Raw genomic sequence first — 7,035 nt, 5'->3', positions numbered from 1 at the left:
GGCAGATCCCAGACAGACGCCCCGGGGGACTGGAGTGTGACAGGGAAATGGGGGAGGGGAGCAAAGAGAAGGAGAAAAAAAAGAGATGTGAAAAGGAGGAGAGAGAGAGAGAGAGAGAGAACCAGTCTGATGAGATCAGTGATTCATAGACACCCAGGAGGACACACCCTGGAATGGGGTAATACCACACATGTTTTAACTGGGCTGGCCCATAATTCATTAGGGTTACCAAGGCTACACGCAGCACCTTAGGAGAGAGGCCCCAGAAATCATCTCTGCATGTTGTTAGATGCAGCCCATATAAGAACGAGGGATTAATATTCAAGGCTATGGTGTGCTTGCTTTTAGTGAAGAAAGCCAATCTGTTGAGTAAAGAAAACCAGCACATTTGATGTCTGCATATTTCCACATCAAGTCACAGGTTGAATTTTCCACACCCTTTTTTTCTCTGTACTGTGTCTGCATCGGAGGGTGTCAGTGGAAATTTTATGACACAAAATATGTAACTGGAAAAAGTGCAACTCTAATGTGCTCAAATACAGTCATGTTCCCAGTGCAATAAACCCAGTATGGTGCTAACCTCATCCAGAAAAAAAATCTTCATGTTGCATGTACCATTGTGCCTTATGCTTCATTACAGGAGATCATAATTACTGTGCACTATATGAAAAAGCAAGCTGGTCCTCACTCCTCCTCACTAGTCACAGGAAGAAAATTACACACCCTCCTCTTTGTTTATAAAGGTCTTCTAATGAAGCTACCTTATCACATCTCTTCTGAAATTTAAAGCTTCCAGACCAGATAACTCTACATAACCCACAGATAAATACTGAATTTACTGCCTCCAAATAAAATGTTCCCTATCAATGGAATAAATTAGGCTTATAAAGGATTTAAAAACTTTAACATCTCATCCGACTGTGGGATGCCAAGCATTTCATTTAAAGATGCCTGTGATTGTTTCGAATGCTGCTGTCGTGTCTCTTCTCGCTTTGCTTATTCCTTCTGCTGTACTCAGATCAGATTAAATAAAGAGTACATGAGATTAATATCAACACCCAAGTTCATGAATACATTATAGTGAAGTAAAGTATTCATGAGTAAAAGACTTTGTGGTTCCTGACCTAAAGTCAGAGTATGTTACACTCATTTGAAGCCTTTTCCTATTAGGCCTGACACAGCATTCAGCTCAGACCTGACTTGAGAGCATAATTGCTCTGATTATTCTCTGTAATAGCTGTTGCTTTCTCTGTCTTGAGTTTTATAGGGGTGCAATGAACAGGTATGGTTTGATTGTGGCTTTGGAAAGTGGACACAGTTCATGTTGTTTCAATTAAATTTGGAGCATTTCTGTATGACGCTTTGGTTGACTGAGTCAGATTCCTCATTTCCATTTTCCGAAAGCACGGTAAGATTATGCACAGGAGACCAGAGGATGATGATAGTGAACGAGGCCATTACAATCTTACTCAGCACCTGGGAGGTGCTGTATTACTACACTGCACTGAGGTTTATCATCACCTTGTTTCCTTACACGGCATCAGCCTGTTGACATCATACTGTGAAATACTCTACTTATGCAAAGAATTGAAACAAATACACAACCAGGTAACAACATGACCTCAGTGGGGTAAAAAAAACTCTTTATCATCTAAATACAATTTAATAGAAGCCTATTAATCACATAATGTAAAACATGGTCTCTTCTAAAAGGCCACAAACTGGGTTATCCATTGAAAAATGGTCTCTTTCTGATTAAGCAATCACATTGCAAGCATAGGCTGCCCAGTTTTCATAAATCACTTCAAACATACATGGCATTTGATTAGAACCCATTAGCAATGAGCAACAGTGTGTGTATGATGTGCATGTGGGGAGGCATGTGCATGTGTCTCATCTCACATTTTCCATGGTCTGCTCTGTAGGATGTTCCTCATTAGTGTGAATATTAATGCGACCAGAAAGGGGGGAAGAGGGGAAGAAAAATGTAAAAGGAATTTGGAAGAGCTTTTTAAAGGGGCCATTTCATCAGAATCGTTATTTTTTTGCGGTTCTCTGAAGGCTCGTAACCGGCGGTCTATGAAGAGAGACATGCCGCAGTGGGGCTTAATTTAAAACCAGAAAGGTCACTGCGCTAAGAAAGGTCTTCAGCTCAGCCAAAAATATAAAATGAGGAGGAGAAAGAGAAAGCAGTGGGGGAGGAGGAGTGGGCCAAGAAAGAGAGCAGAATGAAAGGAGATCAGAGGATGCCGATTGGGAAGGGGGGACCCAGGCGGGAGGAAACACGTTCAAGTAATTTGGAAAGACAGTGTTATGGAAGGGAGTACAAAAATGGAAAAATACTGAGGAAAAAAGAAAACTGAGAGAGGATAATGAACTGAGTTGCAATTGAACTGGAACAGGCCTAGCATCAAAACAGATGCAAGAGTTTTTTTGTTTACTTTAATGGTGTTTTTGCAAGTAATTTGTTATAATGGCCGACAATTTCAGGGAAAAACACTGCATCCATACACAGTGAAGGATTGCCAATCTGTCCAACAATCTGTGTTGGCAGAAACACAATCCTCCCCAAGCCTTTACTGAATTGGGCTCCCCACGCTTGGTACTGGACCAGAGTGCTAATGGTCAGATGGGAAATTAGCTTTGCCATATGCAACTCAGCACAGAAAAGGTACGATTTTGAAAACAACACTTCTCCCCAGATAAGTCTGTTCATAAGAGATGATGACATTTGATTTGGCTTAAAAATGCATGTCATGTGTTGGACTTGGCCTTGTTAACAATAGTAAATGGCCACCCTCCCCCAACTCTACCTTACATTCCACAAACTAACATCCCTGTTTTCAATCACTTGTTTATCTATCAGCTCACTTTAATTGTCCGCTGGGTTTTTGACTGCACCACATTACATAAAAGCACACGGGAGCCTCATGGCAGCAGCATGACAGCCTCTGATGTAAAGCCTCACGCTTTGCACAGATAAGACGGGTTCAATTTTAATGTTGCTAGCACACCGAGACGCACCAGGCTCACTTGTAAAACAGAATGCCCCCTTCGCTTGTAAACGCAGCAGCCCAAGAGGAGGAAAGAGATGGGGGTTGGGCCGGCTAAGATGAGGCTGAATTAAAAAGGAGGAGAGGAATTCCACTTGTCCAACTCCTGCAATCCATCCAGTGGATCAATTTCTTCTCTCAAATTCCCAATCCATTCCCAATCTCTTTTAAAAACTAATACCCAATTCCAATCACAACTGCAGTAAAGCATATCTTGTAAAAGGTCATAGTGTGACCTCGGAGTTCTCTAAATTGGATGCTGGTTGGCCCACTTTCCTTTGAAATACTGCACAGCCTGAAATAAAAACTGCCCTGTCCACAATCACACCACCAGTGGGACCGGCATCCAGCCCATCAGTAGGTGTTCATTTTGATGTGAAGTATCACATCTCAGAGAGTTTAACAAGAGATTGGTTGTCTGTGTTGAGGGAAACAAGTACCAGAATTCAAACCTAAACAAGAGTATGGGGGCCAAGGAATGATTTTGGGATAGGTGTATCCGTGTGTGCGTATGTGCTTGCCATAGGCAGCATGCCGGCATATAGTGGAGCATCTCTCCTGCAGCCAGCCAGGGGAACTGATCAGATGGACGATCAAACACTAATCATTCCCTCACGGCCCATACCGAGTAAAGCTGTCATTAATTTTGCGGAATTACATCAAATCTGAGACATTCTTTATGTGGCCCACGGCCTGTAGACAGTTATACGACAGGGACTGCTGCGCTAAGCAGATGGGGCAGCTTGGCCGTGCATACTAAATACCACCGTCCCCCATTTCTCTATCTCCGCCCTCCCAACACTCTGCCCTCCTTCCAGGCACTCTGCTCCCACTCCCTCTTTCTTTGTTTTCTACCCTTCTAATGCCTTTCCTTGACTATATGGTCACACAGCCCCCCACTGATTACATCACTCACCCCACAGTGATAGGCGTTATTTGACTCAAACATGCTCATACTGCTTTAAAGTCAACCATCTTTAAAACTTGTGTTTCTTTCACACACACACACACACGACACTTCACACATTATTTTAGTATGATGAGAAAATAAATTGTTTACTGACATAAATCTTTAATGTTTGTCTCTTGGATGTCGACAACTCTAACAGTTTACTTGCCTATACACAACAGAAGGTCATAATCCCATTTGAGGTTTCCTTGGCAACTGATTACTGCTGAAGGCAAGTTACAATTTATGACTAGTGACACATACCTGCCATTCCCTTTGAATGAGACATGTGGTAAGCTATATTCAGACAGACCACCTCAGGTAATAAAACTGCAGTAGCACTCAGGGGCTATACCATTTTCTTATATTGAGAGGAATTCCAAGCCAGGCTGCTAGAAATCAGCAGACGACAGGGATTAAATTTGTGTGGAATAGTACTACAACCAATAAATAAACAGCGTGTGGAGGATTTTGTGCCAGAACAGTTGATAGTGGGGTTTTTTTTCTACCTAATGCTTAAAAGTGTTGATATCACTCCAGTTCACACTTTCCAAAGAAAACATTCATTTATATGGTATGTCTCTGTGCGTGCATGTGTGTGTGTGTGTACGTGTGTTGGGGGTGAGAATGGGGGGTTGTGACAGACACAGGAGCCATAACAGCAGGCAGCCAGGTCAAGATCAAGCAGTTTCATGGACAATCCACTTTCAGTCTAGTCTCTATTAGGGGGAAGCCTCACATTCCTACTGCACGGCCTGCTTCTAACTTCACACAACACTGACGCTTCAAAGTCAAGGCTATCTGAGGTCTGCCATAAGGTTTTCTGGAATAACACTGCCACAGGACACCAAACAATTACTCAAACAAGTATAAAGCCAGTATACTGAGAGTAAAAAGACAGTATATTGAGAATATATAACCAGAGTATATGATTAATTTGAAAAGAGGCATTTCAATATCTGTGCATATCTGACTTTTCATGTGGGTTAATTGGAATCATGATATAAAACAAAGCAGAAGCAAGACATCCATTGTGAATCTTGTCAAAGCTACAGTTGCAACAAAATAAGATTAAGAAATTGAACATTATTTCATCCTGGACTAAAACACACATGTAAACAGTGGCTACTGAATAAGCTAGTCTTTGCAGTACGAATGATTTAATTATCCAACTGCATAGAGAGCCACTACTTCCAGCACCACTTTGCCCACACAGGCTCAGCACACTATTAATCCACTTAAACACAATTTATAGGGTCTCAACATCGACTGTCCGTCGGCATAAAATTACATGAAGCGTCCTTATAGTGTCTTCAACAGACTAAATTAGCCAAACTGGACTTACTAATTGAGGAGGAGTAAAGTACTGTGTGACTGGACTGACTCGTCAATGAGGAGAGATAAATAAGCAGGCTATGGGAAGAACATCAATAACTATAATAATATAGGATGAGCATTATTTAAGCTTCAGTTGCTGAGGCTTGATAACCTTAAATACTAACTTTAATTTCTACTGCTATAATGTTGTTTATGCCGTAACTAAGTGTACAGCAACTGAGACTGTGTTAATCATTATTTTGAATCCTGAATTAAATTTCACATTGCTTCAAGACCAACTTCACATTTAATTACAAAGCGGGTATTTAAATGTGTCTTTTATTTAAAAAGTCACAATTAGATACTTTGGTCCACACACAATTTGACACATTACTGTAATACACTGCCACTTAACACTGGTATTTTCCTCATCCTGGGGTATTATCATCTCCCACGTTGTTGTAATGTCTTTGTTGTCATCTTACTGCGGCAGGCTTGATGAATACAAAGTTTGGGAGATGTCAGCCTTAACTGTCTTAATTTTTCTGTTCCAGATTTCATGCTGCAGCATAATTAAATAGTACATTCAATTAATCTGAGCTCTCTACGTTATGGAAATAGACAAAAAAATGCTTACAAAGACTATATTCACAAGGCTGTGGGACAGTCTCAGTAGGCTAAAGAGCATGCACTGTGTGTTATAGAGGCTTTATAGTATATGGCCTATATGTGACATTCTGAATGCAAAGCATTGGGTTTGCAAGATGGTATACTGCCATCTGCTGTTCGGCACCATATCATCATCATGCTGTTTTATTTGCAACCCCCACATGTTACAAAGCACACAGATGTGAAGCATCTCTCAAACCAATTGACAAACTGGGGTAAGTTACAAAAAGTAGGATTTCACATCTTGAATAAAACCCAGATTCCCAATCAAATCTGAAACATGGACTGATGTCAAAAGATATTTTCCAATAACTGATTTTCCTCCGCAAACCACTGGTTGAATGTAACTAAATAGGTCTACATCTAATCAAGTACTGTACTAGTAACTACTACTAAGTACAATTTATTTATATTTTATACTACTTTATACTTAACTACATTTAAGTACATATTACATTACATATTACATACTTACATATTGTACTTTCTTCTCCACAATGTTTATTTTGTTAGTTTTAGTTACTTGCTATTTTGCATTAATAAAAAATATAAATCAACTGATAAATAATTATGTATTTGTACGGATTAAGTTATGCAGCAGTACACAAAGAAATTAAAATAAGCGCTACCTTTACAACATTAGTGATGCTTACATATTAATCCATCACTACATAATGAGTACTTTCACTTTTGTGAAATTTGGATATTGCACTTGGCCTTCTTGCGATTTTGATAATAGCCCAATTAGCAGAGTATTATTACACTATGTAATTGGTACCTTTACTTAAGTAAGAGATTTGAGTGCTTCTTCCACCACAGATACTTCAGTAAATCTGCTTAATTGGGACAGCCTCCTGAAGGACATCGATTCAACTGATTAGCAAAAACTTCAAACAAAGAACCATAAAATGTTATAAATTATGTGCAGGTTGCAGAGAACCAATAGTGTTTTACTGTCATTCAAGTGAAACAGCCTTCATAGATAGATAGATAGATACTTTAGTTATCCCAAGGGAACTTCAAGTATCCAGTAGCATACGAAACATA

This window comes from Morone saxatilis, unplaced genomic scaffold (assembly GCF_004916995.1).
Source record: "Morone saxatilis isolate NCDOM2014 unplaced genomic scaffold, NCSU_SB_2.0 Contig15, whole genome shotgun sequence".
NCBI classification, from domain to species: domain Eukaryota; kingdom Metazoa; phylum Chordata; class Actinopteri; family Moronidae; genus Morone; species Morone saxatilis.
The sequence above is the reverse complement of the archived record's forward strand: the minus strand, read 5'-3'. Positions refer to the sequence as shown.